Genomic DNA, 23,289 nt, shown 5'->3' with positions numbered 1-23,289 from the left:
TTAGGATGGACTGGTTTGATCTATTGTAAGGTTAATTGTGTATAAAATGTAAATATGAAACATGATATAACCATGGTAGTATCAACAGGAAATGGAGATGATGCCGAGACTGGCTGGGACCTGAAACCTGGGACCTGGGACCGTTTGCTTCAGTGCTTGCACTTGGACAAACAAATGTCTCCTCCAGCAGCAAAATGCAAAGAAACTGTAAAGGACTAAAAATAACTGTGCATGAGCAGTTCAGGCAAATTGTGAACAACAAGCTATAAAAAGACCCAAAACCCAGTGGCTAATTCTGAGGAGCCATGAGCAAAAGCAGAGTGCTTCTCATGCTCCCTGCACACAGCATCACCAAGGTGGTGGGTAGTCTACCTAAGCCACTCCTCTGGCCCAACTCCTAGATCCACCTTCCACCCTCCCCTCATATGAGGAACCAGCTCCCTCACCTCAGGGAGTGAGCTTGGAAACGCTGTTACTTATGTTCACGCTCCCCTGCTACAGCAGGGCCCCATTAAAGTCTTGCCAAAATTTCTTGTCTGGCCTGTTATTAATTTCTATTGATTAAGGAGGCCAAGAACACTGGTCAGTAACAATGAGAGCTGTCTTAGAATTCTGTTTAAAATAGAGCCCAAAGTGGGGAAATAGAGAAACAATAACAGAATCAAGATCTGAAACAGTAATATCAAAGTATTTTCCAAAATTGCTGAAAAACTTCCATTCATAGATTTTAAACGTGAGAAATATAAATAAAAAGAAAACAAACAGGCACATGCTTTAATCTGTTTGGGCTGCTATATCAAATCATCATAGACCACGTGTTTTATAAACAGCAGAAAATTATTGCTCCTCATTCTGAAGGTGAAGTCCAAGTCAGCATAGCTGGATTTTGGTGGGGAACCTCTTTTGGGTTTATGTTGCTGAGCTCTCCTCAGGCCTCTTTTATGAGAGCATGATTCCCATTCATGAGCACTCCACTCTCAGGACTAAAGCACATTCCAAAGGCCCCACCTCCTAATAACATTAATTTCAGGGTTGGGATTCCAATATACGAATTATGGGGAAAACAAACATTCAGACCATGGCACTGAAATATAAATATAAAGAAAACAGCAAATAAGTGCATCATAGTAAAAGTGGTGAAAGTAAAATGACTAGAGAAAAAAATTAAAAGAAAGAAAACAAAGGGTAGATTTAAGGTTTTTTCAGTGGAACAAGATTAAGATTTCAAGCTCAAAGGAATGGGGGGGTGGTGAAAGCTGAAAGGAAAAAATGCAATGCTACCTTGAAACTGCTGTAAGAAAACAAAACACCTGCCTACTTGGAATTTTGTATCTAGCAAACTGTCACTAAAAGTATATATTTAAATAATCCCCCACATAGATTATCTATATGAAATCTGTATAATAAGAGCAATATTTTATAATTATATGTATATTGGTTAATTATAATTAATATTTAAATACTATAAATAATAATATATAGAAATAGTAAAAAACAAATTACTATTAGATGAAAGTCTCTCAGTTGTGTCTGACTCTTTGCAACCTCATGGACTGTAGCCCACCAGGCTCCTCTGTCCATGGAATTCTCTAGGCAAGAATACTGGAGTGGGTTGTAATTTCCTTCTCCAGGAGATCTTCCCAACCCAGGGATTGAACCTAGGTCTCTCACATTGCAGGTGGATTCTTTATCATCTGAGCCACCACGGAAACCCTATATTATTAAAGGTAGCAACTACACTGTAGTTTTGACAAGTGATTGATGGAGATGTATCAGGACAGGCAGCAGAGCCTAGACATTTACACTCTCTAGTTTGTCATCTTTCTTATCAGCCTCCAGGGTTAAAGCCCTCTGTTACCTGGGGTTCACACAGGAACTTCAGAAACTGGGAGATTTTCAGAAGAGCAGAAGATAAAAATCTCAACAGACAATATTTGTCTGAGTGTCCCTAGGATGGAAGTAGCTGAGGGAGTTAGGTACCACTTTCAGGACTCAGAGAGATAATGATTATGAAACATACTGGAAACATTCCAGTAGTATAACAAACTGTACCTCATATTCATGAACAGTTTTATTACCATGAATATGATAATAGTTATCTATTATCTATTATTAGCTATTATCTATCTATTATCTATTACCACATCTATTGAATACTTACAGTTTTGGCAGTCCTACTTAAATACTTTTGCTTGTATTCTAGCATTTGTCAAAATAAGTCTGAGACACATGCTCTCATTATCCTCATTTTTACGGGAACAAAACTGATACATAGCTTTGAATCTGGAACCTATACTCTTAGCCAGTACACTGAACTATAGAAAAAAGTGTAGCATAGTTTGCCCTGTCTGAAAGTGTTAGTCACTCAGTTGTATCCAACTCTGTGACCCTGTGGACTATAGCTCGCCAGGCTCCTCTGTCCATGGGATTCTTCAGGCAAGAATACTGGATTGGGTGAAGAAGTGAAGTGAAGTCGCTCAGTCGTGTCTGACTCTCAGCGACCCCATGGACTGTAGCCTATCAGGATCCTCCGTCCATGGGATTTTCCAGGCCAGAGTACTGGAGTGGGTTGCCATTTCCTTCTCCAGGGGATCTTCCCAATCCAGGGATCAAACTCAGCTCTCCCGCATTGTAGGTAGACACTTTACTGTCTAAGCCACCAGGTAAGTCCATAATGGAATGGGTAACCATTCCCTTCTCCAGGGGATCTTTCTGACCCAGGTATCAAACCTCATCTCCTGTGTTTCCTGCATTGACAGGTGGATTCTTTACCACTGCTTCACCAAAGGTCAGTAAAATGACTTATGTTACATCCTTAATATGGAAGACTGCAGTTATTTGAATAAGGCAGACCTATATGTACCTACACAGAAACATACTTTCCATGTATTGATTACTAAGGAAAAAGATAAAGCAAAATGTAATATATGATATGTTGACAATAGCTCAATATGTGTATGGAAATGGATATGTGAATTCATAGCAAAATTTCTAGGATACTTGTAACTTGAAGGAGGGGGAATAGGATGCTGAGATTGGTTGGGAGGGGACAGGAGAAAGCAAGGAAAAGGAAATTGAGAAATCTTTATATATTTTTGTTGGTGTAAAAAACAAATTTTCCTGTTTAGTATTATAATAAAAACATAAGAAAGAAAATATGATGTTGGTATATTTGCTTATTTATAGAAAATCATGTATCTATCTTGAAATGAAGTATGAGATAATTGTACTTTGAAGTATTTATGGTGATGAAACTGAACTTGTTTATAAAATTATTACAGGTGTATTTCTGTTCTCTGTGGACACTGGCAGGAGAGAACATGCAGTCATTTCTTTTTTTGGCTATGTGGCATGTTTGGTCTCAGTTCCCCAACCAGGAATTGAACACATGCCCCCTGCATTGGAAGCACAGAATCTTAATCACTGGACCAACAGGGAAGTCCCAACACATTGTTCTTTCATAACTCACCTATAAACTTATCTTTCTAGAGTGTCACCAACTATGCCATTACCTTAGATTGCTTCCCAAAATTTAAATATTCTGATATCTTTGCATAATTTTAAAATATAAATTATTTGCTCATGCCCAAGGAGGAATTTCTCTATGCACTTATAAATAATACATTTGGAAGTACATATAACTAAAGGAAATTTTGATGATAAGGTGCTGCAGAATAAAGAAGGGAACTGGATGAGAAAAGCAAATAACTGTTATAGATATGTTCACATGTGTTCATAAATTTTTTATGTTACTTATTAAGATGTGCAAGATAATTTTTCAGATAACAAACTGGTGCAACTTTGAATTTCATATAATGTGATCACATAAAGCTCCACGTAGTCAGTTCCTGACTGATCTGAGAACATAATCTGATCAAATAGAGAAAAGGGGGAAAGTTTACAGAGGAAATGGAACTTCAATGAAGGTGTAGAAAAGTGATGACACTGCCATTTTATATTTGGAAGGATGAAAATTTAGTCATTATAGAACCTTAATAAAGAACACTCACTTCTTCTCTCATGGAAATTGAATATAATGAAATTCTGTATTTAGCAGATTTCTTCATCATGGTATGTAGAACAAGAAAGAGAATGTGTGCAGGCACATAATAATCATAGAGAGCATGGTCTTAAAAAATAATGACCAGCAATTTTACAAAATAGGTCAAGGAGGATTTGAAAGTATTCAATAATTTGGAAAGGCCTAAAAAGGGCTTGAAGATTTAGTTGTGACAGAAACCATCTGGCAATTAAACATGTTGAAATGATTCTTTGTCTTTGTAACTGTTCAAATCTCTTTTAAGTGTGTGGCTTTTTAAAAGAATTTGTAGTTTCTAATGAAAAGAGAGAAAAGATAAGAAACACTGAGAAATTCTCTGGCTTTAATTACACTCTTGCTATATTTATTTTTTAAGACAAACATTTCAATAAGGTGCTATACTTGCAAAGGAATGCCTTATGTTCTTCACCAATTAATTCTTTGAAATTGCTTGCCATCAAAATCCTCTGTTTATGAAAAGTTATCAAAATAAATGCAAAGTGGAGGTGTGATGCTAGCTTGATGGCAGTCTATGTGACATCCAGATTGGTTACTTTTTCCTTTTTTTTCCCCCACTCTCTCCACACACATCTCCTGCCCCACCTCCCGGAGTGGTGACTTTTTTCCCTTATTGAGTTGTAAGTGTAAGTATTTTTAAAGTGCAATATGATACAGTTTAAAGCAAATTAAAATGCTTGATAATGTATTTATTTGAATAAAAATCTTCACAATGAAGTGTTATCTACCTGTGACCTTCAGTGGACAGATTACCTATTGTCCTAACTAGATATCTTGCATCTTTCACTAACTTAAAAATCCTTAAAAGCAGCACCTAGTGGACTTATATAGTAAAATTTCAGTAATTATTTAACAAATTTTGGTTTAGGAAAGGACTTTAGTGATTATTAAGATGAACCTACTATTATATTCATGAGAAAATTGAGAATCGCAAACATTAAGTGATTTACTCAAAAGGTTATTAGTTTTAGAACCTATAATTATCCACTTTCTATCCTACTACTTAACTGCTTCTCCAGCAGAATTTTGTGGACCTACATGATCATACAGATGCACTCAAGGAATTCACTAATATCCTGTTGAGATCCTGAGTTTTATTCTTCCTCACCCTGAATTTGTTCCTCTCCAAGTGATCCTTACCCTATTTGAATATGTGGCAATAACTGGCAAATTTATTCACCACTTTGCTTCAACTAAAAATGGTGAAGTCAGTATTTACTCTCATCATTAGTCAATACCACACAGATTGTCCATTATAAAATTCTGTACTCTACATCAGGGACCAGCAAGCTTTTTTTCTGTAAAAGCGAAAACTGCAAATGTTTAGTGTTTGCAGGCAATAATTGTCCAAGTACTCAACTATGCTGTTACAGTGTGAAAGCAGGAACAGACGATCTATAAAAAAAAAAAAAAAAGATGTAGCTATGTTCCAATAAAATTTTATTTACAAAACAGACATTGACCCTGATTTCAATCAAGGGCCATAGGCTGCCAACGCCTTTGAAGGTTTTCCAAAGCTATCTTGAATATGAAAACCTCTTCTTAACAGTTCTCCACTGCTATCCCCCTCATATTTCTTCTTTTTTTTATTCACCCCTCATATTTCAATGCAAGCACTACAATGTTGCTCCATCTGGTCTTTCTGAACCCTACAATTTAAAATCTTTATAAAACTATATTTTTATTCAACTTTTGAATAGCTGGAAAATTCTCATGAGTCACAAAGCAAAAAGTAGAGAAATGTGCATGCAGTGAAATGTCTCTACTTATATTTCATTCTCTATCTTGCAAGCAGATAGCCACTGTGGCTCCTTCTAAATATCTAGATAGATGAATTGATAGATATGAACCGTTTTTAAGCAAATGATATAACATAATCTGGTCCTTGCCTTTTAACTTATAATAAAATTTGCACAGCTTTCCATTTTGTTATAGTACATTTTATTATGGTTGTGTTATATTCCATTTCATTAAGGTTTAATCAACTAGTTGCTCCTTATTGGCATTTAGGATATTTATCAGTTTTTGCTGTTAAAAATGATACCACAGAATATTATTATAATTTATAAATGGGCATAATATAACTATTTATAGACATCATGTTTATACCTTGATACATCACTTGTATATTTTTATATATCTAATATTACAAGGAAAAAGAGAGACTCTACTCTGGATTTTTAAAAGTTCTGGAATATACAGATATAGATATATAGAAAGATATAGACATAGATTTTATTTTAATTCCTTTTTTCTTACAATAAAATGCTAGCTCTATGAGAAAATGGATTTTGTATAAATTTTCCTCTGTATCCAGCTCCTGATACAAAGTAGGCATTTAATCAATATTTTTAATATATAAGTGAATAAATACATAATATTATATTTTTATTAAGAACTATACTGAAAAATATGAACTGATTATTTGCCTCTTGGTTTAAATTTTGCGCTTAAAGATATTTTGAATCTACATAGTATTATTTTAAATGAGAAAAGGAAAGATTGCCACATTCTACTAATAATGAGGCAATGACAGGGTATATTAATTGCAAATTCTGCACTCTGCCTTGTGATTTAGGAGGGTGAAGTGTCCACCACAGTTTGAATAGAAATACTGGTAAGAAAACTTAGCTATCACAGAGTACAAACTTGTAGGTATGCTGAATTAAAAAACAACTTCTGCCCAGCATAGCTGGTTATTGCAATTAAGTTTCAGCAAAATATTATTTGTGACATTAAATCAATGTTCTTAATTTGAATATCGTTAACTTTACAGTGTTTATAATTAATTTTTAAATTAGTTTTGGTTATATAGCTGTAAAAGCATATGGGTTTTATATCCAGGTCTATGTTTTGAACTTCTTACGTAACATTAAATACATGTTTAAGTCAGGTGTAACCCTAAGTTTTGGACTGCAAGGAGATCCAACCAGTCCATTCTGAAGGAGATCAGTCCTGGGATTTCTTTGGAAGGAATGATGCTAAAGCTGAAACTCCAGTACTTTGGCCACCTCATGCGAAGAGTTGACTCATTGGAAAAGACTGTGATGCTGGGAGGGATTGGGGGCAGGAGGAGAAGGGGACGACAGAGGATGAGATGGCTGGATGGCATCACTGACTCGATGGAAGTGAGTCTGGGTGAACTCCAGGAGTTGGTGATGGACAGGGAGGCCTGGGGTGCTGCGATTCATGGGGTCACAAAGAGTCGGACATGACTGAGCAGCTGATCTGATCTGATCTGAACCCTAAGTTTACATATTTTCTTTCCACCAAAATATGGGTACATATTAAATAATTTTGAGAAATACCGCATGTCATGTTCTTTCCCTTTGTATTATTTGCTAAACCAAAGGCAAAAATACATTTTCCCTCATTGTATATATCTTTGGGGCATTTTTCTGCCAATGCACTTAAAAACTACATAAAAATAGGTGACATTTCTGGTTTATTTAGTAACAACATCAACAAAAAACAAAAACGTGGTTAAAAACTGCTTACGTTCTGATTTTTAAATGTCTATAAAAGTTACTAATCTAAAAGTATAATTAATCCATTCACTGTATATAGGCATAGAAAACGATAAGTAATTACATAACTTTGAAGCCTATGGAAAACATGGATATTTATGTGTAATTAGTGTACATGCCTATATGATTATAATAATTTTATATATATATATAGATAAATATATATATAAAATATATATTCCCAAAGGAAAGGGAATATAAATACCATATTACTAATTCTGATTTTAAAGCTTAATTTCCCAGGTGAACAAAACTGATAACAGTGAGCTGTTATGAGTATATTCACACATTAAAAGTATGAAATAACTTGTAAAAAAATTAAATGCCATGGAAACCCAAATTGTTATGATTATTATCATTATTAAGGCACTTGAGTGGAAGAAAAACATAGCAAACTATTTAAATGTGTTGGACATTAATACAAGAGATATAGCTTTTCACCATGCATGATCTTCAGGCATTTAAACAGTGGAAACACATAATAACTGATATTTAGTCTTTTTCTGGGGCTTCTCTTAAGTTTTCTTGACCTTCACTTCTTGCTTGGTCAATTAGAACTGCATACTGTATAAGTTTAGACAAATTCTTCAGTCTCTCTATGGCTTATTGTCTTAATCTATAAAATGAATGATGACTTGTCTAAGAGGATTGTTATAAAGTTTAAATAACTTAGAAGTTCAAGACCTTATAAAACTACTTGGCAAGGTAAGATAGGAAGAATACTGGAAAAGGAAAAGGAAATAACAGTATTTATTAGAAAATACTCAGATTTTTTAAATGTGTGCTTTATTGTTTACCCAAGGTGTGAGATATAAAGATGCTACGCATCATTGTTTTATAAAATTATATTTTCAAATCACTTTCCACATTGCAGACAATGTAATTTTTGCCATGGATTTAAGAGAATCCAATATCCATGCATTCTTAATATGGCACTCTGAAAAAGATACAATGTCATATTTTTCATCATTAAAGTAATGTTTACAATGAGCATCAGGTATGAGTTTGGAAGGCCAAGAGAACAGACCGTCAGTTTCCAGAAGTGCTTGTAGCGACAGACAGTTGGAGCCAAATAAGAGCAGCACAGCCAGCAGCTTCCAGCAGAGGCTGTGGACCCCTGGTATTTGACTTCTTCAGTTTCAGTGACATCACCATTGCCAAAAGATCATAACCTTTGTTCTCCCAGCTCATCCAGTGGTTATCTGTGCTCTAATTCCTTATTGTTTCTGTTTTCCTGACCAAACTTTTCCTATAATTTGGTCATTTAAAAAAAAAGATAATGTATGCGTTGTTTGTTGGTCCAGCTAATAGTTGACATTAACCAAGTTGTTATTAAAGGTGAAGCCATGTCTTAGGATTTGTGGGGATTCTGTGAAGGCATAGAATGCAGACTTGGCAGTTCGTATATTGCATATGATTGTATGACACACGAAAATAATAATGAATCCTTCACGATATTGTGACTTCACTGGCTATTCGGTTAGTGTTAAACTGTCATCCTATGTACTTATCATTCTGCCTTATTTTTAAACAATATTGAAAAATAATCAAGAAATATAACAGGCTTTGATCTGCACATTATTTCAATGTATTATTATAAGCAAAAAAAAGTACTTAACATCTGAATAAAGGCTATTTAAACAAAGGTTTACCCATAACAGAGGAAAATATGTCTGTCACCAAATCTTCATTAATTCCTGAAAGCTATGAGTGGTTTACAAACAGATTGATGCAACAAAAATTAACCAATCATTTAGCTTTCTGTACCAAAGGTTAATTCTTAGAGGTATGTGTACAACATAACTAAAAGAATCTTTAAAATTTAATCAAATGCTGAAAGGATCATAAAGGACATAACTGACACATAAGTTTAAGATTTTGTGGTTTTGTGTAGAATCACATACTACAAGTAGACTCCAGTCATGAACAGATCTGTTCTTAATTTTATTTAGATAATATACCCATAATAATTTGTTCAAATTCTGGTCTTGCTTTACTAAGAACAAAGCTAGTAGAGGTGATGGAATTCCAGCTGAACTATTTTCAAATCCTAAAAGATGATTCTGTGAAAGTGCTACACTCAGTATGCCAGCAAATTTGGAAAACTCATCAGTGGCCATGGGACTGGAAAGGTTCAGTTTTCATTTCAATCCCAAAGAAAGGCGATCCTAAAGAATGTTCAAACTACCACACATTTGTACTCATGTCACATGCTAGCAAGGTCATGATCAAAATCCTCCAAGTGAGGCTTCAACAGTACACGAACCGAGAACTTTCAGATGTACAAGCTGGATTTAGAAAAGTCAGAGGAACCAGAGATCAAATCGTCAACATTAATTCATTCATCGAAAAAGCAAGAGAGTTCCAGAAAAAACATCTGCTTCATTGACTACACTAAAACCTTTGACTGTGTGGATCACAACAAACTGTGGAAAATTCTTGAAAAGGTGAGAATATCAGACCACCTTACCTACCTCCTGAGAAACCTGTATGCAGGTCAAGAAGCAACAGTTAGAACCAAACATGGAAAAACAGACTGGTTCAAAATTGGGAAAGTAGTGTGTCAACCCTGCCTGCTGCTGCTGCTGCTGCTAAGTCGCTTCAGTCGTGTCCGACTCTGTGCGACCCCATGGGCTGCAGCCTACCAGTCTTCTCTGTCCATGGGATTCTCCAGGCAAGGACACTGGAGTGGGTTGCCATTTCCTTCTCCAATGCATGAAAGTGGAAAGTGAAAGTGAAATCGCTCAGTCGTGTCTGACTCTTAGCGACCCCATGGACTGCAGCCTACCAGGCTCCTCCATCCATGGGATTTTCCGGGCAACTTTACTGGAGTGGGGTGCCAATTAACTTATATGCAGAGTACATTATGCAAAATGTCAGGCTTAATGACTCACAAGTTGAAATCAAAATTGCTGTGAGAAATATCAACAACTTCAGATATGCGGATATCAGCAACTTTATGGCAGAAATCAAAGAAGAACTAAAGAGCCTCTTGATGACAGTGAAAGAGGAGAATGAAAAAGTTGACTTAAAACTCAACATTCAGAAAACTAAGATCATGGCACCTGGTCCCATCACTTCAAGTCAAATAGATTGGTAAACAATGGAAACAGTGACAGACTTTAAATTCTTGGGCTCCAAAATCACTGAAGACAGTGACTGCAGTCATGAAATTATGATGCTTGCTTCTTGGAAGAAAAGCCATGACAAAACTAGACACCTTATTAAAAAGCAGAGACATTACTCTGCTGACAAAGATCTGTATAGTGATAGCTATGGTTTTTTCATTAGTCATGTAAGGATGTGAGAATTGGACCACATAGAAGGCTGAGTTCTGAAGAACTGACATTTTTGAACTATAGTGTTGAAGAATACTTTTGAGAGTCCTTTGGACTGCAGGGAGATCAAACCAACCAATCTTAAAGGAAATCAACCCTGAATATTCATTGGAAGGACTGAAGCTGAAGCTGAAGTTCCAATATTGGCCAACTAATGTGAAGAGTTGAATCACTGGAAAAGACCCTGATGCTGAGTAAGATTGAAGGCAGGAGGAGAAGGAGATGACAAAGGATGAAACAGTTGGATGGCATCACTGACTCAATGGACATGAATTTGAGCAAGCTCTGGGAGATGGTGAAGGACAGGGAAGCCTGGTGTGTTGCAGTCCATGGGGTCACGAAAAGTCAGACACAACTGAGTGACTGAACAGCAACAAGTTTTGCTTTGTTTAAATGTAGTCTAAACATCACCTCCTGCCCCACCAAAAAACACCCTCTTGTATTGTCTATATTTTATATTGTATTTTTATTTGTGTCTAGTGAGAAACTGCATTGTTTATGAATAATTTTATATTTTTCTTCGGCAGATTTCAGTAGATTGTGAAGTTTTACAGTAACATTTTCTTGAAATCTTGCTCATTTCATTCATTGTAGTCAAGAAACCTTCAAACATAACATACATTTCCCTTAGTAATCACATTCTAACCATTTTTTCTCAGATGGGTGCGTGTCTACATGGTAATCTGAGATCTCAAAAGAGTTTGTAGAATAATATCAACCGAATCAGACTAAACTTATCTTTCTATCCTAAAACTGTGTAGCCTTTAGGTCTGGAGTTTGGGGGATGGGACTTGTTTATTTGTTTGTAGTGCATTCTTGGTGTGTATTTTTATACTTTTGTGTGCATTGTTTGACTCTTGAAACTTCTGCAGTTATAAAATGAACATTGTGATAAAAATTACTCTTTCTTGGTGTAGTATTGTCTGTCCACACTGTAACTTTCTTTCACTAAAAGAGTGAAAGTTCCAGAACCTTTTCTGTATGTTATATGACATTTTCCTAAATGGAACCATGACTGATAGTGTATAGAGCCAGACAGTATTTAATGGTCTCCTCAGTGATCTAAACAAAGAGGGACAATAAAAACAAACAAACAAAAAATGTCTATACTTGCTTGAAGATTTCCTTTGCACATACACAGAAGAATCTGTAAACCCTACTCTTCTTGAAGAATGTGACTTAAATATATGCAGGAAGCTGCAGAAGTCTCTTTTGCACTGAATCCCTTTCAATCAGTGGACCCCAAGGAGCAGATCCATTTGGAATGTAGAGAACATTCATTCAGTGATAAACTCTAATTAAAACCCTGCTTTGTTGAAATCTATTTCAGATTCCACATTTCCCCCAAAACTAAATTACTGGCCAACTTATTTGCTCAGTGAGAAGCTGACTTTCTATGTTTACTAACACTTCTCTCCTGGTCAAGAAAAAAAATTGTAAATTGGCTTTTTGTTTCACATATATTAGTGATTTGAGATTTCCATCAACATCAGTTCAGTTCAGTTCAGTTGCTCAGTCATTTCCAACTCTTTTTGATTCCATGGACTGAAGCACCCCAGGTTTCTCTGTCCATCACCAACTCCAGAGGTTACTCAAACTCATGTCCATTGAGCTGGTGATGCCATGCAACCATCTTATCCTCTGTCATCCCTTTCTCCACCTGCCTTCAATCTTTCCCAGCATCAGGGTCTTTTCCAATGAGTCAGTTCTTTGCATCAGGTAGCCAAAGTATTGGAGTTTCAGCTTCAGCATCAGTCCTTCCAATGAATATTCAGGACTGATTTCCTTTAGGATGGACTGGTTGGATCTCCTTGCAATCTAAGGGACTCTCAAGAGTCTTCTCCAACACCACAGTTCAAAAGCATCAGTTCTTCAACACTCAGCTTTCTTTATAGTCCAGCTCTCACATCCATACATGACTACTGGAAAAACCATAGCCTTGACTAATCGGACCTTTGTTGGCAAAATAATGTCTCTGCTTTTTAGTATGCTGTCTAGGTTGGTCATAGCTTTTCTTCCAAAGAGCAAGCCTCTTAATTTCATGGCTGCAGTCACCATCTGCAACATCATTCATGTGCCAAATCAATTTTTTTTTTTACTATTTCTAGTTGATATGGAAAGAATAAGTATAAGCTAATAATGGTGTAAACGTAGAATTATCTTCACTAGGCCCCCATCTCAGTTACACTGAAGTGTCCTTTTCCACCGTTAGGGTTCTAGTAAGGAAGCTCTCCTCCCTTCTTCTTCTACCATGAGAGGTACCAGCTTCTGGATGAAGACATAGAGCATCCCATTTGGTAACCAATGAATTTGTCACATAACCATTCTGTCTCAAAAATACTTTTGGTACCTTACTTTGGAGATAATTCATTTATTGCCAGAAAAGTTCACCCAGGATGGAGACAAAGAAATCTACATGTATCCTTTCAGATTGTAAATAAACTATGCTCCAATCAAATTAAAATTAAAAAAATATGTCATTCCTAGCTAACACTTTGAGCTGGCATGTTTTGTTGACCATGGGGATCCTGAGGAGTCAAAGTTTCCTAGGTGGCTCTAGTGGTAAAGAATGTGCTTGCCAATGCAGGAGACATGGGTTCAACCCCTGGATCAGGAAGGCCCCTGAAGTAGGAAATGGCAACCCACTCCAGTATTCTTGCCTGGAAAATTCCATGGGCAGAGGAGCCTGGTGGGCTACAGTCCATGGGACAGCAGAGAGTCAGACACGGCTTAGCAACTGAACACACAAATACATCTGATAACTCAGATTGTGCTTTTCACATGGGGACCTATTCCCACTTACTGGACTTGGTGCTTCTTAAGCCTCAAAGTGAGGAAATAAGTGAGGGCCCTCTCAGATAAAAAGCTCTTGACTGTGAATTGAAATGCTCTAACCCTCTTTTCCTACACTCAATTCTTCTGAACATCCCCTCTTTTACTCTAATCCTCCAGAAACAAAAGTTCTCATTTAAATTCTTTTCTGCAAGCTGAGGCTTAAGGTATTCAGGACCTGGATCAGCCCTCCCAAAGACAGCTGCAATCTTTAGATACACAAAACATTATCTCGATTCACTGAAGGTGTGAAAGCATTTCTCCTTAAAATCGTACATTTCCTTCCAGATAAATCACTCCCATTGACTGCTTAAAGAGTTTCCGGCAAAAGCAGCCAAAAATTAAGACTACCATTGAATTTCTAGGCCACAGTGCCCCATGGCTTTCTAGTCCATATTTGAAGTACACAGTGATTATTCTGGAGCATTTCCTTCTATTCAGAATCTCAGAACAGACAATCTGATAGCTTTTAAAAGCTTTTATAAAGTATTGACTCTGTAATGTGCTTTTGTTGTTGTTCAGTTGCTAAATGGTGTCTGACTCTTTGTGGCCCCATGAACTGTAGCACACCAGGCTTCCATGTCCTTCACTAACTTCTGCCATGTGCTCAAACTCATGTCCATTGAGTCAGTGATGATATCCATCTCATGCTGCCTCCTTCTCCTTTTATCTTCAGTGTTTTCCAGCATCAGGGTCTTTTCCAATGAGTCAGCTCTTCACCTCAGGTGTCCAAAATAGTGGGCTTCAGCTTCAGCATTGGTTCTTCCAATGAATATTCAGGGTTGATTCCCTTACTTTCTTGAAATAAAAAATAAGCCTTCCCTCCCGTATATGAATGAAATATACTGAAACTGTCAGTTAGTTTGAATTTTTTTAAAACATTTGAACTGTTTTATGTTTCAAATGAGATAAAGACATTTGCAACATCATTTTCCAAAGTGTGATTTTACAAATAAATTACCAGTGTGGGCTTTAGGAAAGTTTATGTGAATTCAATTTAAATTAGAGAACCAGAGAGATAAAGACCACTGAGTCACATAGTGAAATTTATAATATAATTAAGAAGCACACGATTTCTTTATGAAATGGTTTTCTTCCTTTTAAATATAAGAATTTAAAAACATATATTCAACGTTTGCTCAATAAAGTGAGATTAGTGGATGAGCAGAACTCATTAAGGGGCTTTCCAGGTGGCACAGAATGCCCCTGCCAATGCAGGAGACTCAAGAGATGCAGGATATGCGGGTTCCATCTGGTGGTGGGGAAGATTCCCTTGAGTAGGAAATGGCAACCCACTCCAAAATTCTTGCCTGGAAACTTCCATGGTCAGAGCAGCCTGGTGGTCTACAGTCCAGGGAGGTGCAGAATCTGAGATGACTGAGCATGCGCACATATATACAGAACTCATTAACTAGATCTGGAAATGTGAGAATGTGTTATCTGTTTTTACTTTAATTGATATTATTCCTGTTAATAAATATGGCAACTTAATTAACAGTGAATTTAATGTTCATATTACATAAAAGATATGTGTACTTTAATCTTGGGCTTATAAGTTTAGCAAAGTAGCAGGATGATATTATCCACTTTGATTTAAGTTACAAGGAAATTTTATCCTTGGTTTGGTCCTCTGAAATTTGGATATAATAGACTTCTCTCACTGGATTTCGCTCTTTAGAAAAATGCTTATGGAACTTCAGAGAAAGTAACTAGTTGCAAGCCATACACATGATAATTAATATTAATATTAATATCTCATCTTTAGCCTGTAGTCTGAAAGTTCCAGTGTCTAATTTCTGTGACTGTGTGTTTACATTCTTGCAAGTGTATATAAATATATGAATATGTCTTATATAGGATTTTCCAGGTGGCACTAGTGGTAAAGAACCCACCTCCCAATGCAGGAGACTTAAGAGATGCAGATTCTATCCCTGAGTCGGGAAGATCCCCTGGAGCAGGAAATGGCAACTCATGCCAGTATTTTTGCCTGGAGAGTCCCATGGACAGAGGAGCCTGATGGGTGACAGTCCATAGGGCTGCAAACAGTAGGACATGACTAAAGCGACTTAGCACACACATGTGATATATATGCAAATATAATAAATGCATAGGTGTATGTAAATTCTAAATATGCTTTAAGACCATTAAGCCTAATCTCCTTGATTTCACTGGGCAGCACGTCTATCCAGTAGACCAGGAAGCCTATGTCATCTGTCACCATGGGAACTCCACTTATCATGTGTGTCCCTTTTCCTCTATCAGTTGCCCCTGTCAGCTGTTGTAAGCTGCTCTCCAAAATTCGAATTTTTTCATCATGACTTCAGGGAATCTTGGTTGTTAATCAGCAAAAACATTGTCTTCTAAATACTTTCTTTGAACATTCCCTTTGTCTTCTTAGTGGAAATGACACTAGGATTTCCCTCAGAACAATGCTCCCTTTGTAGTCCTCAAGTGAGGACTGTTTTCGTTCACATGTCTTATGTATTGCAGATCTTGGAAAGCTCCTCATCTTTATTTTCACAGTGTTCTTCATCTCTATTCACTAAAATACCTCAGTTGTAAATTTCAGGTCACTAAAATTTACTACTTACTATCGATTTTTACTTGGTATCATGTACATAGGAATGTTGTCATGTACAGGCTTCCCCGGTGGCTCAGCTGGTAAAGAACCTGTCTGCCAATGAAGGAGATGCAAGAGATGAGGCCTTGATCCCTGGGTGAGGAAGATCCTTTGGAGAAGGAAATGGAAACCCACTCTAGTATTCTTGCCCGGAAAATTCCATAAACAGAGGAGCCTGGCAGGCTACTATCCATGGGGTGGCAAGCAGTTGGACATGATTGAGGCTGCAAGCACACACACACAGGAATACTTAGCCCTGAATAGCTCTGGTTGTTCCTGGCGAGACACTTGCCCCTCCTCCATTCCCTATTATATTGTCAGTCTTATCACTACTACCATCCAGGTAATTACCCATCATTTATAGATTATAGCACGAGACTGTAATACAGGCTAAAATTAATATTGCCTTAATGTTTGATTTAGGTCATACCTGAATGGTCTAGTGGTTTTCCCTACTTTCTTCAATTTAAGTCTGAATTTGGTAATAAGGAGTTCATGATCTGAGCCACAGTCAGCTCCTGGTCTTGTTTTTGTTGACTGTATAGAGCTTCTCCATCTTTGGCTGCAAAGAATATAATCAATCTGATTTCGGTGTTGACCATCTGGTGATGTCCATGTGTAGAGTATTCTCTTGTGTTGTTGGAAGAGGGTGTTTGATATGACCACTGCATTTTCTTGGCAAAACTCTATTAGTCTTTGCCCTGCTTCATTCCGTATTCCAAGGCCAAATTTGCCTGTCTGATAGATAGAGTGCCTGATGAACTATGGACTGAGGTTCGTGACATTGTACAGGAGACAGGGATCAAGACCATCCCCATGGAAAAGAATTGTAAAAAAGCAAAATGGCTGTCTGGGGAGGCCTTACAAATAGCTGTGAAAAGAAGAGAAGTGAAAAGCAAAAGAGAAAAGGAAAGATATAAGCATCTGAATGCAGAGTTCCAAAGAATAGCAAGAAGAGATAAGAAAGCCTTCCTCAACAATCAATGCAAAGAAATAGAGGAAAACAACAGAATGGGAAAGACTAGAGATCTCTTCAAGAAAATTAGAGATACCAAGGGAACATTCCATGCAAAGATGGGCTCGATAAAGGATATAAATTGTATGAAGCTAACAGAAGCAGAAGATATCAAGAAGAGGTGGCAAGAATACACAGAAGAACTGTACAAAAAAGATCTTCATGACCCAGATAATCACGATGGTGTGATCACTAACCTAGAGCCAGACATCCTGGAATGTGAAGTCAAGTGGGCCTTAGAAAGCATCACTACGCACAAAGCTAGTGGAGGTGATGGAATTCCAGTTGAGCTATTTCAAATCCTGAAAGATGATGCTGTGAAAGTGCTGCACTCAATATGCCAGCAAATTTGGAAAACTCAGCAGTGGCCACAGGACTGGAAAAGGTCAGTTTTCATTCCAATCCCAAAGAAAGGCAATGCCAAAGAATGCTCAAACTACCGCACAATTGCACTCATCTCACACGCTAGTAAAGTAATGCTCAAAATTCTCCAAGCCAGGCTTCAGCAATATGTGAACCTTGAACTTCCTGATGTTCAAGCTGGTTTTAGAAAAGGCAGTGGAACCAGAGATCAAATTGCCAACATCCGCTGGATCATGGAAAAAGCAAGAGAGTTCCAGAAAAACATCTATTTCTGCTTTATTGACTATGCCAAAGCCTTTGACTGTGTGGATCACAATAAACTGTGGAAAATGCTGAAAGAGATGGGAATACCAGACCACCTGACCTGCCTCTTGAGAAATCTGTATGCAGGTCAGGAAGCAACAGTTAGAACTGGCCATGGAACAACAGACTGGTTCCAAATAGGAAAAGGAGTACGTCAAGGCTGTATATTGTCACCCTGCTTATTTAACTTGTATGCAGGGTACATCATGAGAAACGCTGGACTGGAAGAAACACAAGCTGGAATCAAGATTGCCGGGAGAAATGTCAATAACCTCAGATATGCAGATGACACTACCCTTATGGCAGAAAGTGAAGAGGAACTCAAAAGCCTCTTGATGAAAGTGAAAGAGGAGAGTGAAAAAGTTGGCTTAAAGCTCAACATTCAGAAAATGAAGATCATGACATCTGGTCCCATCACTTCATGGCAAATAGATGGGGAAACAGTGGAAACAGTGTCAGGCTTTATTTTCTGGGGCTCCAAAATCACTGCAGGTGGTGACTGCAGCCATGAAATTAAAAGACACTTACTCCTTGGAAGGAAAGTTATGACCAACCTAGATAGCATATTCAAAAGCAGAGACATTACTTTGCCAACAAAGGTCCGTCTAGTCAAGGCTATGGTTTTTCCAGTGGTCATGTATGGATGTGAGAGTTGGACTGTAAAGAAAGCTGAGCACCGAAGAATTGATGTTTTTGAACTGTGGTGTTGGAGAAGACTCTTGAGAGTCCCTTGGACTGCAAGGAGATGCAACCAGTCCATTCTGAAGGAGATCAGTCCTGGGTGTTCTTTGGAAGGAATGATGCTAAAGCTGAAACTCCAGTAGTTTGGCCACCTCATGCGAAGAGTGGACTCATTGGAAAAGACTTTGATGCTGGGAGGGATTGGGGGCAGGAGGAGAAGGGGATGACAGAAGATGAGATGGCTGGATGGCATCACTGACTCAATGGATGTGAATCTGAGTGAACTCTGGGAGTGGTTGATGGACAGGGAGGCCTGGCATGCTGCGATTCACAGGGTCTCAAAAAGTCGGACACGACTGAGCGACTGAACTGAACTGAACTGAATGTTTGATTAGTTGAGAATATGTGTATAAAAACCATCTAATAAGTTTGCTACTCAGTTTTTTTTATCTTAATCCTCCAGTGATCATATTCTTCACTCTGCTTCAGTTGTTCATTCTCACAGACAACCCTATTCTTTATTTCCAACATCTTTAACACTCATAAAATTCTACTCTGCAACAACAACTTTCTGTTTTGTCTTTCCATTTTAGCTTCCTATCTTTAATCTTGACCCACCTGTAACCATTTATCAACCATGCCAACACTTCCTTCAAATATTTTAAATCATTATTCAAATGTCATCTTCTCAGTGAGCCTTTCCTTGGCTACCAAATAACAGCATGGTAACTGCCTAACTGCCTTGAGCTCCACATCTTTCTTGTCAGTTTTATTTTAAGCCAAACGTAAATGGTGGATGTACTAGAAAACTGATACTTATATGTTACATCCCTCATGTGTATAGCCCCTTATAAGTTCTTCTAATTTTGTATTTATAATTTCAATTATTTCTTTAAAAATTGCCATCAAACTGTACATGAATTATAAATATAATATGTTTAATTATAAATATAATATGTGTGTATATATATATATATATAGGCATGTATGTATACAAAGATGGGGTTTCCATGGTGGCTCAGCTATAAAGAACCTGCCTGACAATGCAGGAGATGCAAGAGATGTGGGTTCGATCCCTGTATTGGAAAGATCCCCTTGAGAAGGGAATGGCAACCCACTCCAGTATTCTTGCCTGGAGAATCCCATGGACAGAGGAGCCTGGTGGTCCATGGTCCATAAGGCCCACCTGTGTCAGACACGACTGAAGCAACTGAGCACACATGCATGCAAATACAATGACGCCAAAAAAAGTAGACCTTCTCCTCCTTATAGCTTATTGACACCAGCTGTATATATATATTGCATTATTATTTGTTCCCTAAGTATTTACCTATTTTCCTTGAATAGATGTAAGCTTCATGGTGGCAGGTATTTTGTCTGCTTTAGTCACTGTTATTTCCCCAGCCCCAAAAAGGGTAAATAGAATATGATAAATATTTGCTGAATTAGTTTTTTCATCTGTTTGATTCTTGTTCACATCTATTGTAAATCTTGTTGGCATTTTATTTATTAGCTGAAGACACAACTACATCTCTGATAAACTAAGAAGGCAAAAAGAAGATAAATTCCAAGTTTCTAAATTGACAAAAGAAGAAACTTGTCAGGTATAAGATATAGAATATACATAGCTTATGAAGCAGATTTGTCAAAAATACAGAACTAAAAGATACGATTGCCTTAAAGAAAGGAGAAAATTATTTGTGCTTAAAAAATGCAAAGCAAAGTATATGTGGTAGAGTTGACTGCTCTCAGTGCAAAGGCAAAGTAGCAATCTGAGCATGGTTGCTTGGCAACGAAGCTGAGGACTCCATATAAGTGAAGAAAGTTAAGGCAGTTGCACAGAGGGCAGAATTGTACTTCATCCTGAGTCAGTTCTAATTAAACAAAATAGCACAATATAAAAATGTCATATACTTCCCCATAGTTCCTGAAGACAGTACATGTACATTATGAGAGTTTACACAAAAGGTGAGAATACAGATGTTGTTTTTTTAAGTTTCACTGCATGATATCATTAGGAGATTTCATGAAAAAAATATGGAAATGTGCATTTTCCTAAACTTGAAATAATTACAGTTGTTGAAGGATGTCAAATAGCAATAAGAAAATAAGATTTTTCCAAAAACTATATCCCATTCATTTAAAATCAAAAGCTCCCTCAGTGGATTGAGAAAGCAAAAGGTGATATGCCTTGCTTCAACTTCAAAGGACAATCAAGAGTGTTAAGGCTCCAACCTAGGAGACATGTTTTTCATAAAGAGATAAATCAACTAGTGAGTAGAGTGAAAGAAAACTTAATGTGTTCATTGTAACACATGAATCTGCTAAAAAAAAAAGTCCATTTGTCCTTTAAAATTTTTTATTGAAGTAGAGTTGCTTTATAATGTTCTGTTATTTTCTGCTGTATAGCAAAGTGAATCAGCTGTATGTATACATATATACCCTTTTTTTTTTAATTTCCATCTATATGATGTGATTTTCTCTTTATGACTTTCTGTATGATAGTCTCTAGGTCCATCCATGTCTCTTCAAATAGCACAATTTCATTCCTTTTTATGGCTTTTAAAAGTCACTTCCCTAAAGATATAATAGTAGAAATCACTGAGACAGAACAGAATATAGAAAAAAAAAATGAAAAACAAAATGAAGACAGCATAAGAGACCTCTGGGACAACATGAAAAACACTAACATTTGTATTATGTGCGTGCAAAGTGTGTTAGTCACTCAGTCATGTCTGACTCTTTGTGACCCCATGGACTGTAGCCCACCAGGCTTCTCTCTCTATGGAATTTTCCAGGCAAAAATAATGGAGTGGGTAGCCATTCCTTTCTCCAGGGGATCTTCCCCACCCAGGGATCAAACCAGGGTGTCCTGCATTATAGGTAGGTTCTTTACAATCTGAGCCACCAGAGAAATGTCAGAAGGAGAAGAGACAGAGAAAGGGTCAGGGAAAATATTTGAAGAGATAATGGCTGAAAACTTCCCTAACATGGGAAAGGAAATAGTCAATCAAACCCAGGAAATAGAAAGTCCCAGGCAGAATAAACCCAAAGAGGAACGCTCTGAGACACATAGCAATCAAAGTGGCAAAAATTAAAGAAAAAGATAATATATTAAAAACAAGGAGGGAAAAAATGACAAATAACATATGAAGAAACTATCATAAGGTTATCAGCTGATTTCTCAACAGAAACTCGACAAGCCAGAAGGGAATGGCATAATATATTTAAAGTGATGAAAGGGAAGAACCTATGACCAAGAATGCTCTACCCAGCAAGACTCTTGTTCAGATATGATGAAGCAATCAAAGCTTTCCAGATCAGCAAAAGTTAAGAGAATTTAGCACCACCAAACCGTCTTTACAAGAAATGCTAAAGGAACTTCCTCATGTAGGAAACACAAGAGAAGGTGTACAAAATAAACCAAAAACAATGAAGAAAATGCAAATAGTATCACCAGCTCAATTCAGTCGCTCAGTCGTGTCCGACTCTGCGACCCCATGAACTGCAGCACGTCAGGCCTCTCTGTCCATCCCCAACTCCCAGAGTTCACTCAAACTCATGTCCATTGAGTCAGTGATGCCATCCAGCCATCTCATCCTCTGTCATCCCCTTCTCCTCCTGCCTTCAATCTTTCCCAGCATCAGGGTCTTTTCAAGAGTCAGCTCTTCGCATCAGGTGGCCAAAGTATTAGGGTTTCAGCTTCAACATCAGTCCTCCCAATGAACACCCAGGACTGATCTTCTTTAGGAAGGACTGATTGGATCTCCTTGCAGTCCAAGGGACTCCCAAGAATCTTGTCCAATACCACAGTTCAAAAGCATCAATTCTGCACTCAGCTTTCTTTATAGTCCAACTTTCACATCCATAACATGACTACTGGAAAAACCATAGCCTTGACTAGAAAGACCTTTTATTCATGCATACAGATAATTACCTTGAATGTAAATGGATCAAATGCACCACCAAAAGGCATAGGCTGGCTGGGCAGATGGAAATTTGTATGTATACACTTCCATGTACCACATCACTCTATTTAACCCCTCAAATTGTATGTAATTATTTTACATGGTTAGGTGAATCATGTTTCCATTATGGTTTGCAGATGTAATTATCTTTTGATTTTTTAAATCTGGCTACTGATTGTGATAACTGATAAACATCTTTTACAATTGTGATTATGTAGCTATTATTTGCTTAATACCATTGTATCATGATTGTTCAACAGAAAATAATAGAATTCTATATCACTAAACCTACCATTTAATAGAAAAACCTCTAATTACTTATTAAAATCCAGATGCATATGAGAATTTTCTTGTAATTTTTTGAAAAATGCAAATGCCCAGGTGTTGCTTTTTTTCTCCAAAGCTCTATGTGTATTTCTAATGAACGTCCAAGTTTAAAAGCAACTGGAGTATTTGATGGTCTTCTACTTTCATTTAGTTTGTTTCAATTTTTTTATTTCCTATTCAGTGCTTCCATTTTATTTAGTTTATGTTTTCCAGTTTCTCTGTCTCTTTTTTTTGTTGTTGTTTTCTGAAGTCTTTATC

The sequence above is a fragment of the Bubalus kerabau genome, unplaced genomic scaffold (genome assembly GCF_029407905.1).
Source record: "Bubalus kerabau isolate K-KA32 ecotype Philippines breed swamp buffalo unplaced genomic scaffold, PCC_UOA_SB_1v2 scaffold_94, whole genome shotgun sequence".
NCBI classification, from domain to species: domain Eukaryota; kingdom Metazoa; phylum Chordata; class Mammalia; order Artiodactyla; family Bovidae; genus Bubalus; species Bubalus kerabau.
Note: the sequence above shows the minus strand (reverse complement) of the source record.